General features: G+C 40.6%; 1 protein-coding gene across 8 annotated transcripts in view; it reads left to right on the plus strand.

The window, feature by feature from the left end:
- Positions 1 to 15,276, plus strand: part of CTCF (CCCTC-binding factor) — a 34,257-nt gene that overhangs the window by 2,642 nt on the left and 16,339 nt on the right. For 2 of the 8 annotated variants that reach the window (XM_066327680.1, XM_066327683.1), the window contains 2 exons: positions 5,463 to 5,575; positions 9,147 to 9,229. The exons of 2 other annotated variants lie outside the window; for them this stretch is intronic. The gene's annotated coding sequence lies outside the window, so the exon portion shown is untranslated. Of the gene's footprint in view, positions 1 to 963; positions 1,073 to 5,462; positions 5,576 to 9,146; positions 9,255 to 15,276 lie in introns of those variants that run through there. 4 more of the 8 variants (XM_066327679.1, XM_066327685.1, XM_066327682.1 and 1 more) reach the window with 4 other exon arrangements.

Below are 15,276 nucleotides of genomic sequence, written 5' to 3' on the forward strand. Positions count from 1 at the left end.
GCTCTTTCAGCTATATTGTTGATTGTATTTGCATAAAAAGTCCCTAATTCCCCATCCTGGCAACTTTATCTTCTCTTAGCTCTTTACCAGAGAGGGAGTGCTCGAGGGAGTAATAAGCATTAGGATCCCAAATGTGCTTGTACATGCTCTAGAAATCCGTGTAATAAGGAGCAGCCACTGCTTTACCTGAACACAAGGACACACACTGACAAGAGCTGAAAGAAACCAGAGCTTTGACTGCTTGTTTTGTTTGTGTTAACTTACTGAACTGTACTGATTTATTTGCTTAACTGTAAACCCCTGTTCGTCCATTTGGCTTTAGTTCAGATGCCCAGTTCACTCTTTGTTGTACTAAACCTTGAAATGTCAATACAGTATCAAGCTCTGCTACTCTGTAACCTACATGGTCTTAGAGACACACACAAATCCAGGAAATTCCCTTTTACTGGTTATGTTTAGTGCTGATAACAATGATTCAGATCATACATGGCCCTTGTTCTTTCAGGTTTTTACTGAAACTTAGAATCTGTCTGTCCTGACTGTAGCCAAAGATACTGCTTTTTTTTTGTGCTGAAGGGTATTTGAATTTCATTTACAACTCCCTGTTCTGCTGCTCCTCCCACTTCTCTCCAATAATTCATCAGTCTTTAGGATTTAAGTGAGGTATGCTTATCGCAGACATATTTAATATGAAAGCTAAAGAGTTGCTGCTCAGCTGAGTGATCTGTTTTTCTCTGATTAACAAAAATAACCTCAAAAAGAAGAGCAGAATAAAGAGAAGGTGAGTAGGGAGTTTTATGTTTCAGGTCACGTTAACATTCAGGTAACTGTACACAGAACAACTCGGTTTGGGTATCTAATGTAAATTAAAGCTAAAGTGAAGTTTTCCTCAGTATTATAAAAACATGGAAGCTAAAAAATCTTAATTTCCTTCCAATGTGGTTCTTAACAGGTGAAGAGAGAAGTAGTGCAGAGACAGCTCTCAAGAATGGCGCAGTTAACGTGCGTTGGCTTAGGGGACATCTCTCATAGAATGGACTCCCGAAGCATTATTCTCTAACTATCCCTCCAGGTGAAGTTTTGAGTTGTAGATAGTTGCATTTGTTATGTAAAGGTTTGTTTTTAGAGACCCTCCCTCAGTTCAAGAGACCCTTCCCACAGTTTACTGTCAGCTACCTGAGGATTTCAGTGTGCTGTATGGCACTCATGTTAAGAGGTGATGCCAGGAATGTTTGAAACTATTTAAAAGGACAAGGGCAGTGATCAGTTGGGTTATGCTGACCAGTGACACCAGCAAGGACTTCTGTAATGGTAGCAGTGCAGCAAGCTGAACTACGGGTATTTTTTTTCTGCCTGTAGTGCAAGTCGTCTGCCCAAAGACTTATTGTTATATTAGTCAATTAGCAGCAGCATCTTATTTTTCTGCTATAGCTGCAAGCTCATGAAATTTCTAAAGCTTCATGGGTTTCACTGGAAAGCTTTGCTCAAATACAAAGACAGTGTTAAGTGAGTTCATCTTATAGTGAAAATCTTGGTTTGCATTTTTTTCCCATACTGTAAAAAAAATTCTGTTGACATAATTGAATTTGTCAAATTCTGGCAAAACAGAAAACAAATTGCAGATTGTTTGGCATGTGAATTGCACCACTGTCTGTATTAATAATGCATCATCATTAGAAGTTTGTATATGTCTTAAACATCTGCAGATAAAGTATATGAAAAAACAAACAAGCCAAAATGTAACAAGACAACTATTTAAAACTAACCCCTGCCAGAGTACATTGGGAGGTGAGAGAGACATTTACCTTGGCATATTTTTCACCACTGGAATATTTTAACTGCAGTATTGGAAGGGATATTTTATAGTCAATGCATTTTGGAACAGTAGTGAAATTCCAGGAAATCAGAGAAGTGCTGATTTATCAGTACTAAAAGGAGGTAGAGTGGATGAGCATGGCTGTGCAGGGAGGGTGGCAAACACCTAAAACACCTTGGGGTTTGATTAGCCCTGCATAGTGTTTACACACATGTAATTCACATTATTACCAGCTCTCACATTTATTCTTAATACAGAATTTAGTTAACACAGAGAAAAGTGTTAATCCCAGTAACTATAAAGTTTTAAGAAAACAAGAGCTTGTTAAATTTATTACTTGATTTTGTTATGACCTTACTGTATATTAATACTAAGTATCAGTAAATGCCATTTAGTTCAGGATTAGTCTGGGGGTGTATGAGAGTGAATAGTTTCCATGGATATTCCGCAAAAACTAGTAATTGCTTGTCACAATTTGTTTTCATTAATAATTTTGTTGGTGAAAACTTCTGGTTCATGGAAAATCACTGGGCACTGAGGCAGCCATTGTGGTTGTCAGGAGTAGATCCAGACCAGTGTGTCTGCTAAGGCTGCTGCATGTAAAGCTGTGCACTTGGGAACAAAGTATTCCAGCTGAATTTAAATCAAGGCACATGGTATACTAGAAAGCAGTGACTGAAGTGTGTTTTGGAGTCATAGTGAATAAACAGCATAAACAGGAGTTTCCAAGGTGATGCAATGACAAACAACCTAATGTAGTTGTTAAATGCATTAGTGGAATAAACAGGGGTATGTTCTTGCCCATCTTGTGGGATGGAATGAAGTCATTCCCAAAATCCAGCATACGGTTTTGGCCTCAGCACTCAAAACCCTCCAAAAAATTACTGTGTGAAAAAGAATTCATCTCCAATTTGATGGAAAACCAAGTTGCATTGCCATGAAGTAAAATGTTAAGCATGTGCTGTGCAGCTTCTCATCAAAACTGAGGTGACTGGATGAAAGTCCTCAGATATGTCTGTGACAGAATAATACTGGGTATTAGTGAGCTTGCTCTAATCTTGCTGACAAACACAATATGAATGTGTATCCCAGTAAGTTCAAATTAAAATGCTTAAGTTTTTCAGGGAGGATGATTAGCTATTGGATTGATATGAAGAGCAGTCATGTATTTCTTCATTTCTTAACTTGTTTGAATCAAGATTGTGGAAAAAAAATCTGACAATTGCTTTGCAAGGTGCTGAGCTTTTCTTGTTTCATATATATTTAGAGAACTGTCATTCTTGAGGGGTCAGGCTCGGTGATAAACCAGGGGTGCTAAAGAAAAAAGATGGATAGCACCTCCTTTTCTCTTGAACCACCTTCCCTCTTTTTGAACAGAGGGATGTTTAGGACTTTTCCTTTTCAATCAAGAATATGATCAAACCAGTAAAATCTTCTCAATGGGGAAAATATGCAGATATTGATATATATATTGGAGATGTGTCAAATTGTGCCCTGTATGCTTGGTCCAGACTTGTGACTAATACATCGTGATCTGAGGCTGTGGCACTGGGGAGCTGTTGGAAAGATAAATGTTACTTCTCTGCTGCCAGGACAAGATGCTGGCTCATGTCCAGCTCGCTGCCTACCAAGCAGCCCAAGCACCTTGGCACGAGCACTGCTGCCCAGACAGTCCTTGTATCAGCAAAGGAGTTCTTCCTTCCTGGCTCTAAGCATGGAAAATGCTCAAGAGGGTGAAGCAAGGTGATTTTTATTGAATCCACTAAAGAAAGCATAGCTCCATGAAATTTTGTGTTACATAAAATTATTTATTGACTCATTTTATATATTGCATTTGTCTGTGTTGTGTGGAATTATATTATCTGCAGTGGTCCTAGTTTTAAACTGGATGCTGAGTAGAATACTGACTTAATCAGGAATTAAACTGTGAAGCATAAAGCTGTGGAAGGAGTAAACAACACAATAATTTTAAGCTGTGTTAATGCCTTGTGTGGAGACTTGACACAAGTATTTGACACTTTCTGAGCTCTCCAGGATGTTACAGTGAACAGCTTGATAGTGATCTAAGCATCTCTAGGTGGAGATTGCTGGAAGCGGAGGGGTTTTTCCCATGTCTTACTTACATTAAAAAAGGTGGGAAGGGGATATGTAATCTGGGGAACTCAAAGCTACAGAGCAGACTTGCATATAATCCATGTGCTCCTCAGTGTGGTAATTTCAACAGAAGCACATGATGCATGAATTTGGCAGTTCTGGTTTCTGCTGGGTGTTTGTAAGAAGGTGAATGGTGTCACTCTTGACCCTTGAGTTTTTCACAGAACTCAGTCTGTGCCCAGTCTGGCTGCTGTGCTTCCCCATGCTCACACAAGGCCAACTTCTTGGGTAAATGCAGTGAGTTTTGTGGTGAGCCTATAGCTTGTAGGAGTGAAAAATGAGGTAAATATACCACAATTGATGGAAAACCTGTTTTGGTTAGAGACTGTGGAGATACTCTGGGTTTAGAAGGGGATCCGCAGGTCCAGAGGCAAAGATCCCTAATCCCTTGACTGGGTGTTGGGATAAGGGTGGTAAACCACAGACATGACAGATTGCTCTCCCTACACAGTGTTTCCTGCTAGAAGTTTTTGGAGGCAGACTGCTGGACTAAATAGACAGTGATCTGTCCTTGTAGGAGTTTGCTTTATTCTTATGTTGGATAAAGGAATTTTTTTTTCCTTTTTTTCTCAACCTATCGATAAAAGCTATTCAAGGATGTTTTAAATTCTTGCTATTTTGGGAATAAACGCCATAGCATTTAGGGAGGTAAAAGTCAAGGCTTCCCTGGAAAATTAGGTTGGCTTGTATCAGGATTGTTGTGACCCCCATCTCCTTCCACATGTGTGCTGCATCCCCAGGTTATGAACTGGTGAGCAGAATTTGATTCATGAGGGCAATAGCCTGTAAGTGGATATGGAAAAATGCAGCCTCAAGTTAGATTTGAGCCTTCATGGAACTGTGACCCAAAATATTTTGTGCTAAGTAGAGGCTTTCTGCAAAGGAAGCCAAGAGCACAAGTGGTAATAGCAGCATTTGGCTATTTGTAAACACTTTTTACTCTTTTGAAATGGAGCTGTAAACTTTCCTGTATGTTTAAAATTGTTGTCCGGGCAATTGAATTCTCCCATTGTTTAATGTTCAAAGAGACATGGTTTCTCTGGACTGGCTCCTGGAAGAGCCTTTCACTGCAGTAGAACCAGTAGTGATTTTTGGCTAATTACTTCAGCTTCTTGTATGGTTTTTCTGTCTCCTTGTATTTTATTTGCAAAGCTCTTCTCTTGAAACCACTTCTAACATCCAGAGATTCAAAATGAAAGTGGGAAATGCTACTGAATTAAAAATATCCCCTCGTTTTGGTTGTAAAATTCAATGACATAAGTTAACATTTTAACCAGTAGCTTTCTCCTGTGTGATAAACTGTTTACAGTGGAAGTGCAATCTAAAGTTCAGTTTTGCTTTCCCAGTGTGTACTGCAAGAAAACCTCTTATAGAGGCACTTAAAGAGTTTCCAGATTACATGTTGGAAAAAAATTACATTCTGAAGGCTAGTGGTTTCAGTCAAACCTTATCAGATTATTAAAACCTTTCTTCTTTTCTTTTCTTTTTGGAGGATGGAAGAAGTTAGTGTTATCCAGCATTCCTGCTGAGTATATAACTTACTGCCACTTCTGATCTTTGAAGAGAGATTTATCGCTTCCTGTGGCAATACTGAATACTCAAAAGGTACTCATTGATTACTTGATCCTTGCCTACCTTCCATATTTATTAATACTCTTCTCTCCTTCCTGCTGAAGAGTGGCTGCTGTTGACTCCTGCCTACTCTGAGCTACCTGGAGCATTATATCCTGGACTACTTTATGCTTTGCTCCTGTAGTGTGTGTGGAAATAATTTTGTCCTGTTAAAGCAGCCATGTCCTCTCCTTGTTCTACCAGCATTTTGACCTACATGAAGAAGAATTTGTGAACTTCATGACAGTATGATGTAGCCGACTATCAAATATTTAGATGTCTCACTTGCCTGACATGACATCTGTAATGTTTTTGGAGACATCTGCTATGAGTGGCTTGTGTAGACAAATCCTTAGGGATGATTTCTCCCTCTCCAGCAGACTCAAAGGAGGGAGATAGCATTGAATGTTTGTCCTGCTGTGTTATCAGTCTGGCTCTTCCTGGTTAGAAGTGTTTGATCCAGTGCAGTCGTTGGTCAGTATGATGTGCTGCCTCTTGTAGCAGGCTGTCCTGTGCTGGCAGCCAGGGGAGAGTTTTCATCTGCCTTTTGGCACCTTTCCTATTGCCTATGGGACAAGATACAATTTCTTGTTAACACTGCAGAGAAGAGCATACAGTAGCCCTTAATACTTCAGAGACAGATTTTTTCCTTTTTTATTTGTTTAGATTTACTCACTGTGATTTTTTTCTCCTGCAAATTCAAGATAGTGAGGTCTCTTGTCAGTACTGCTTCCTCCTGAAGTTCCTGAACTTCCTACTGCTTACTGAAGTTCCTGTAGGAGCCTTGTCTGATGTGGATCTTTGTACTTCATAGCACATTGATTCTCTGTCTCCTAAACAGTGAAACACAATATTTGTGCTTTTCTAATGCTGGTCTCTTCAATACTGGGTGGATTTGGATATCCACCACTCTGAAAGTGCAGGTCCCCAGTAGATTGCCAAGAGTTACTGTACATCTGTTCATTTGCTGAAGAAATGATGAGTATATGAGAGCTTGCAAAAGTGTTCCAGGGCCTCTAGATCTTGTGTGGAAGTGAGTGCTGGGACTGGTAAATCTCAGTCATAGGACCATCATAGTTATAACTGCATAGGTGGGAAAAGGTCTCAATGTTTTGTGTTTGAAGTTTATCCTTCATTTGATGTACTGCCAGAGAATGGTAAAATAATTTTGGTTGGAAGGGACTTCTTGTGGTACCCTGGTTCAAACCCTGACTCAGTGCATCCAGCACTGATGCTAGATGAGGTCAATTAGGGTTGTATTTAGGAAATATTGTTTCCACAGCATCTCTGAGCAACCTACTCCAGTTTGACCACTCATTGCGGCAGCTGGTCTGTTGCACTTGTCCTTTGACTCTCTGCTTCCAAGAGTGTGGTTCCATCTTCTCTTTGTTTCCCTTTAAAGTTAGCAGTAGGATCTTCCCATGGTCTTTCCACATGATCTCCCCTGGGTCTTTTCACAGTTAACTCTGTCATTCTGCTGTGTAGGTCTTCTATTCCAGCCACCTCTGGCAGCCTTCTGATGTATTTTTTTCCCATGTGTTCTAAGCTCAGCAATGGACACGTGAATGAAGCACTTTAAATTTTCAGTTTACACCTGTTTTCCTTCAAGCTTATCCAACATTGTCCATATGTCAAAGATCTGATGGAATGTAAATTCATGCGAGGTATTTTATGCCAGAGAAATACACCAGGTATTTAACAGAAGTTTGGTATCATCTTTGCAGTGAAGGAGAGTAGAAGTGATTTACTCTCCCTTTGGGTTGTTCCTTTGGAGTGGGTTAGAACAAGAAATGTCTTGCATTTTTGGAGCTCCCTGGGTTATACATTAGTAGGTTGATAGCTGTGTCCAAGCGGGTTCAAAACATCTCTTAAAAAACTTAACAAGTAATTTATTTTTTTGGTTAGAGCCGATATCCTGTAAACTGAGAGGGGCAATGGCTGTGCCTTGCATTAACTCCCATCAGTGCTAATCCACAGAGATCCCTGGGAAATATTCTCTATTCGTGTTGCCTCCAGTGTAGAAAAGAGCTGCAATTACTGGTTTGTTTTCTCATCCCACTCATAAGAGTTTGGGTACAATCTTTATTTAAAACTGCTTTCTTTACTATTCAGTACTTTCCCAAGCAGAAGATTAGGTTTGAAAAATGAAGAAAACTATTCCTTGATTCAAAATTTCATGAAACCCAAAGTGGATAAAAAGATGCTTCCATTGAATTCAGTGTGTTCTGTTGTCCTTTTGTGTGTGTGACAAAACCTCTGAGGTGATAATATTCCACGTGAGAGGTGTTCATTTTGTTTCAGGTGTTGTCTGAAGGGAGAAGTCCTTCACTCTTCAGGCTTTTCTGTGTTAATTGACAAGTTTCAAGTAAAGTTCAGGAAGTCTTTTCCCAGGGTTGCGCAGCACAGAACCTCAGAAGGATGCAGCTTGCATCAGCAGTCTTAATATGCCCTTAGCAGTGGAGCATGCCCCGTGTATCCTCTGAGCATCCTCTTTCCTGATCAGTGCTTCTATGTAGCATTTGTGATTTTTGTGGAGAGTGTTAAATAAAAAGAGATAACTTCCAGATTTTTTTAAAAGCTCATTATCACTGAGCATCCACAGCTCCAACAAACCTCTTATCAGTAATGCTCTTTGAAGCTGATAAGCAATTAAAAATAGACTTGCCAAGTAAAAAATGCAGCCAGGACTCATACTTGAGTGCCTTGTGCTAAATAAATGACAGAAGAACCTGGAGATGAAGCACTTAAATTCAAAGGGTGTGAAATCCAACACTGCTTGGCCCTCATCACTGAATGCAGCAAGAATACATACCTCTCTTGGGAATTACTCCTCTGGACTTCCTTACCATTCCCAGATTTTTGAGCATTTGTGCACACTGCAGACTGACAAGGATTACAGGAAGAAGTAATGTGTTGTCTTGCAAATACTGTATTTCTGTAAACGTGATTATTTTAAGCCCTTAATTGATAAGGATAATGAGGCTGGCTTCAGTGAGCAGAGGCTGCTGTTCCTCAGGGTGGCAAGGTTAGAACTGTGATAGAGCTGATTTTGTTATTTGATACATGCAGTATATCCACTGCTGTATTGACTGTGTGTAAGGAGTGATACTTGCTCTCATTTACACCTCTTCAGTGATAAAAACTCCTTCAGTGTGCTGTGTGCTATTCCACAGCACAGGAGAAAAAGGCCATCTGAAGTAGGCAGAGCTGGCTCTAAAATGTCTTATTGCACTTGTAATCTGACGTGAGGCATCTGGAGCTTTAGGTTGTCAGAACTGTAAATGCTAAAGAGTTTGAGAACAGGTAGGTAGAGAAGCTCCTAAAATGAGTTCAGTCATCCTAGTGAAAGTATTAAAGCTGATTAAAATACTCCTTTGGTTTTGCCTATGGCTCTTTCGGAATGTGAAGGGGTCCTCAAGCAGTTACCAGTGCTGCTCTGGGGTGTGGGACTACACCTTTTGTTAAACAAGCATTAAATATTGAACACTGCTTTTATACTCCCTTTTCCCCCACCCCTTACCTTTCTCTTTTTTGTAGTTTCACTAGTTCATCTGTTCTGTTCCAGAGTTCTGACCTCAGGAGCTGCATGAAGAATAGCCAGCATGAAGAGAATAAATCAGTCCAGGCAGAAGTGTCAAGAACATAAATGTAAATTGAGGGGGTTTAAAGTGTGGTATGTGTTCCATGCTGAGGCAGTAGTTTCCTGAACATAAAGCTTAACATTGTGCTAGTAGAAACCCTTTTGCCCTGCTTCTCTTTTGGCTGCCTTTAGTGTTGGGGCACACCAGAGACCTAGGGATGGAAATAAGTATCCTTGGCTCATTGGCTTGGTGAATTCTGGCCTGGATTGGTTTCCTGACCAGTAGCTGCAGTCTTGAAAGTGCTTGTGCTAACATCAGCAATAGTTGGGCTGATGGAGGGGATGAGTGGGCAGTTTAAAGGCAGGAATGGTTTCTTTGCAGAGTGGGTATGTTTAGAAATAATACCTTACTGCTTCTTGGGAGAAAGGGGTTTTTTCTTCCAAGAAAATGCCTTTGTGGTATTTTGGGGGTTCTTTGCTTAACCTGCTTTGAAGGTTGATTGTAGTACTTTTAGGTCTTGGTGTATGAGAATATTTGCAATACAAGTTCAATGAATTAGGGGTGTGTGTAGAACAATGAAGCTTCTTAAAATTTCAGCATGAGGGTAACTTTAAAGGACTCAGCTGGGTTTGATTCTGTTTATGTCAGCTTCAACACTTACTAATTCAGAATAACTTTTCTGTGATTCAAAAGCAAGAATGTCTTAATTTAGGCTCTGGGAGTTTGTCTTGTCCACCACCCTTCTGCCATAGGTGCTTTCAAAACTCTCCTGGAATTTCCTGTCCCTGCTGCAACAACAGTAAACTGCAGCTCTGTGTTTGACAGCCTGACATTAAGTTAACTAGCACTGACTTTAGTTTTCCTTATGTGCATCAGGGTGTGATTTGTGAGGTGACTAATAGTGCATGGGCAGCAATTGTTCATGGGGTAGGACCCAAGTTACCATCCAGGGATAAGCACTTCTGCTCCTCCAATTTGAAGCCTGAATTCCCTTGTCCTGGTAGAATATCGCTACTTAATGAGTATTTGTGCAAAGATTAAAGAAGTAGCTGTTCCCCAAAAGTTTATTATTGGATACTCGTTCATCTAGATGAAGCCTTAGAGGAAAACAAAATCCAGATACTTATTATGAAGTCTCTAGAATGCCATGAAACTTGTTGCACAGGTCTTTTTTCAGGTGTGGGAGTGGCTGGTATTGCCATTTTGGTATGATGCAACAATACATCAGATGGCCAAAGAACCCTGTTCTGCTCAGACTTATTTTGAAGAATTATCTTCTTTTGCTGTTAGCAGTTTCCCAACAGCCTAAATGAAAGCCTCAATTAATGTGTGATAGGAGAAATGACCACAAATACTTGTTGATAAAACTAAGAATCTTTTCCAGTATCTACCTATGGTATAAGACTTCACTTTTTGTGGCAATGGATTTTACAGGCTGTTTAACCTGATATAATTTTTGATTCTCAGTTTAATACCTATAAGTATTCTGATGGTCTTCATGAGTTCCTTCATCACTTTTACATTATGAAGACCAGTAAAAGGGAGGGACTGATTAGTTTTATGATCTATCATCAGCTAAAAAGAAATTCCTTTGTGACTGCTTCTTTTAAAGCATAAGTCTTCCTGTATTCTGCACCTGATTAGATTGTGTGTTTGTCCTTCTGAAATGGACTATCAGGTTAGCAGAACATAATGACTTCCTTAGTAAATTAAGAAGGAAAACTTTTAAAAAATATTGGTAAAAGTATATTTCACTTCTATTTCCCAGCTTTCAGTAGAGAATTCTCTGAATGAATAAAGACCTAGTGTCGTCTAGTGAGATGCACTGGCAGTTACTGAAAGAAATAGTGAAAAATTTAAAACTAAGATTTGAAAGAATATTAGATAGGAACAGATAGAGAAATTAAGGAAGAATGGAACAAATTTTAAGAACATTAACTAATTTTGTCCCTATTACCTTCTCAATAGACTTTTAATTCTCCAAATCTAAAAGAAAAGCAAGGGAAAAGTTACTCTCCCAGCAATAAGGCTGAAATGCTTTCATCAGTCGGCTTTCTTCATCAAGGCTTTCCTTGTCAGGTTACAGGATATCCCAAGGGACTTGAATATGTGTGGGGTTTGTTGTCAGTAACTGCTGTGATTTTTTTTTTTATCTTTTGTTCCACAGTGCAAATTTCAAGCAGTTGATATTATTGTATCTGCTTTTCTCTCCATTGTAGGCTGCAGCTTATTACAGCAGAATTAGCAGTATTAGTTCTGGAAGAGCCATGATCTGGGGCTTTCTGCCACTGTCAGGTGCAAGGATTAAGAGGGAGCTTGTTCAGCAAACAGCTGAGGAAAGATGTGGAATTGAGTTTCCTTCTGCCTGGCTGGAGGCCCTGGATATATTTGTTTCCATGTCTTGCATGAACTCCCTGAGTTTCTGATCCGAAGTGAAAGGTCAGCTTTATTCTGAATAATTGCAGGAGATCACAGGTGTGTGCTACATGCTGAATGAAAAATAGGGGTCAGTGCTGAATGAAGCTTCTCACTGCTTTCCATCATTTCCTGAGACACAATGAAATTGGAAAGAGCTCTGCTGGGATCCCTGAGCAGGAGTAGCAAGGAAGATTTCTTCTGTAGGTTACAGGAGAAGCAGGGAAAAAAAAAAAAGTGGTGAAGTAGAGAAATGTCACAAGATGCATTTTTATTCTGACTGCACCAAGCTGGCTGTAGGGAGTGTCCTGTAGTCAGGGACAGGCTTGGCTGTGCCCTTGGCAGTTTATAGGGATTGAAGGTAAAGATCACCTTTGATAATATCTGGGCCAAAGTGTGCTGCCTTCATGGGAGCGTTTAAATAAAAGGTGACTTTGGTTTGCAGTTAACAACTCAGTGAATAAAATATGGAAGGGAATCTGATCATGGATAAATACTATGGAATTCAGACTCATCAACCCAGAGGGCTGCAGTATGCTTGAGAGGAAGCACTTAGATTGTAGTGTGTCCTGGGTGGATGGCACAGAGTGAGAGGGACACAGCTCAGTGTAGCCACCTAGCTCACCAAATACAAGGTTTCTGGTGCTGTGGTTTGCTGATAGCTTTATGCTGGTGCTGCAGCTTAAGGTCTTCCTGGTGATCCCTTTTCCTCTACCCCAAGCATTTGTATGAGGAATTGGGTCAGGAACTGAACATGCTCTAACAGAATTGTTTTTCTCTGCATTAGTTTTCAGCTGGAATTAGTTCATGATCAAATTTATTATGGTGAATTATTCTGTCACTGTGAAGAAAGAAGCTGAGAGCAACTCCTTGGACAGTGAATGAGTGTCTACCTGTCTTACAGGGACCATGAAACTATTACACAAGTTAAACATCTGGTCTCCTGTCTTGTTAGTGAGGAAAAAGTGGGTTCCTCTAGATGTCAGTTTAGTGTAGGAATCCACCTGAAAGCTTTGAATCAGTCCCTGGAACAATGTGCTCTTCTTGCCCTATTTAGACCAACCTCCCAGCACAGACACCTTGGTTAGGCAATCACCACCAACACTGACTCTCTTCTCTGGCCCTTTCAAAGGGTCAGCACTTAAGGAAACCATCCTCCTACAACTCAGCATTTTCCAATTGCAGGTCTCATTCCCGTAGCTGTTTTATGTATTTCTTGGGGCTTAATCTTAACAGGGCCCTTTTCATGCAGAGAAAAAGCAAAATTATTTAGTAACCTGTGGTGAAGTTTGCTTTTCTCTTTTAGGTATCTTGCTTTTCTTTATGCCCTCCATGATGCTGAAATATTTCTCAGAATAATTGCTTAATAGTGGGTTAATGAGATTGCCTTTTTTTTTTAATTTAAAGCTGCAGTAAGTGTTTGTCCATTTTACTCTTCTTGTTTGCTTTCTGTACCAGTGTTGTAAGTGACAAGGAGGAAATGAGAAAGCAGCTGAGATGGGTGTAGCAGGTCATAACCAGTGGGTATGGCACTGATTGCAGTAACCAAATGAAGGCTTTAAGTTTTCACTGTGAGAACATTACTTAGTGAAAGAAACTTACCCAATGTTACGGTTTCTCATGTTGGTTGTAACTCTTTGGTATTTTGCATGTGAAAGGCTCGAGCTGGCCTGTTTGGATGTATGCTTGTCTGCTTGATTAGAGTAAGTTATGCTTGTGCCATGTTCATCTCTTACCAGGGTTGCTTTGCTGGAGGAAATGGAAAGGCTGCCTACCTGTTAAACTGCCTTATCTTTGGCTGTGCTTATCTGAGAGACTTTTCAGGGGAGAGATACAGCTGTTTCATAATGGGAAGGAGAATAGCCAAGCACTCCTGCAGTTAATCTGCATCTGCTCATGCCATTAAATACTTACACAGACATGTGTGGACTGCAAACAGGAGAAAAAAGTCTCTCTGTAAACCCTGTTGGAGATATATATATATGTGTGTGTGTGTGTATATATATATATATATTTTTTTTTAATTATTCTACAATTCCCTTCAAGTACCTAAAGGGGCTTCAAGAGAGCTGTAGAAGGACAAGGGCGTGGAGGGACAGGACAAGGGGAATGGCTTCCCACTGACACAGGACATGGTTAGATTGGATATTACGAAGAAAGTGAGTGTATCTGGGCTGAGACTCCCTGTGCTGTAATCAGTAGGACAGTTGGCACTAAATTTCATTCTCTTAAGCAACCTTTTGATTCCTTTCATTTGAATGAAATGTCAGTTGTATGAAATGCACAGCACTTCTCATTTCTGCTTATTCCAGCTTTTTAGATGGGCTGTCTGTCAGTTGTCTGAGCAAGCTTAGGCCTATTGTTTGGATGTTACAGCTCCTTACCTGGTAATTGGATTGTGACAGTGCACAGAGCACTGGTGTCATGGTGTCTCTTGGGAGAGCCTGCTGAGTGAGCCCCTGTGCAAAGGCTGGCTTGAGCTGTTAGTGGGAATTGTGTTTTCAGGTCTTCTTTGGTCTTTTTTTGGTCATTCTCCTTATTGTGTAATATTTTCTCTTTGCTTTTTGTTCAGTCTTGATTTACTGCATCTTTTAACCTGCTGCTTTGTTTTCCTTTTTAGATTCAGTCATTGTGGAACTGAGCTGTTGGTGTAAGATAGCAGTACCTGGTAGGAAGAGAGCTGGAGACAAAAGCCAGAAAAAGCCAGAAAAGTTGAGAGAAACTCTGCAGTTTATATTCCTGGTGTTATATTCCTGGTACAATGATCTTAGTTGTAGCAAATGACACGTGTCCTCCAATAAATACAAAACTTGCCTGTGATACTCACTTTATGAAAAAGGAGAATTAGGGTAAAGAAAAAAATTAAGTGAAAAAGGTAGCAAATTGTTCAAGACTGAGTAAATGAAAAATGGCATGAGCAGCCAGTGCAAAGCTCACTGCAGCAGAGATGGAGTCATTACAGAGAGCTTATTTAATAGGAAAGCACCCATACATTTTCCTCTGAAATTTAGGATACATTCTGTGCCTCCACCCTGCAGTTGAAGAAGTTTGAAATTTGTAAATCCACACTTCTTCAGAGGAAATCTCAGCAGTTTCACGGGATTTTTGAGCTGTCCAAAGCATCAAGTGAGATGACTCCTATATATTTTTGTAATTTTATATGTTGTTAATATGACATTTAGTATATTGTGACATTTCCCTGTGGCAAGAGTTTGGTTTAAAACCAGACATTTTCAGATGCACTGACTTTGGTGGAAAGGAGCAGCCAATAGCGGATACTTTGGAATAGGCGTAAATAGGAGTAAATGCTGATCGTGTGCTGAGTGTTGGAGGCCAGGAGGTCTGGATCAGGATGCAGCAGCGGGCAGAGACAATGGAAGTGGCAGTGTCAGGATGCAGCGTGTACTGGGACAGTGGAAGGGGCAGGCAGGGATAGAGAGGTGACTTGGAGGTGGTGGGTTGGGGTGCAGTGGCAGGCAGGGTTGGAGGTGGCAGGGTCGCGGTGCAGTGGCAGGGTTGGAGGTGGCAGGGTCGCGGTGCAGTGGCAGGCAGGGTTGGAGGTGGCAGGGTCGCGGTGCAGTGGCAGGCAGGGTTGGAGGTGGCAGGGTCGCGGTGCAGTGGCAGGCAGGGTTGGAGGTGGCAGGGTCGCGGTGCAGTGGCGGGCAGGGTTGGAGGTGACAGGGTCGCGGTGCAGTGGCG

This window comes from Sylvia atricapilla, chromosome 12, assembly GCF_009819655.1.
Source record: "Sylvia atricapilla isolate bSylAtr1 chromosome 12, bSylAtr1.pri, whole genome shotgun sequence".
NCBI classification, from domain to species: domain Eukaryota; kingdom Metazoa; phylum Chordata; class Aves; order Passeriformes; family Sylviidae; genus Sylvia; species Sylvia atricapilla.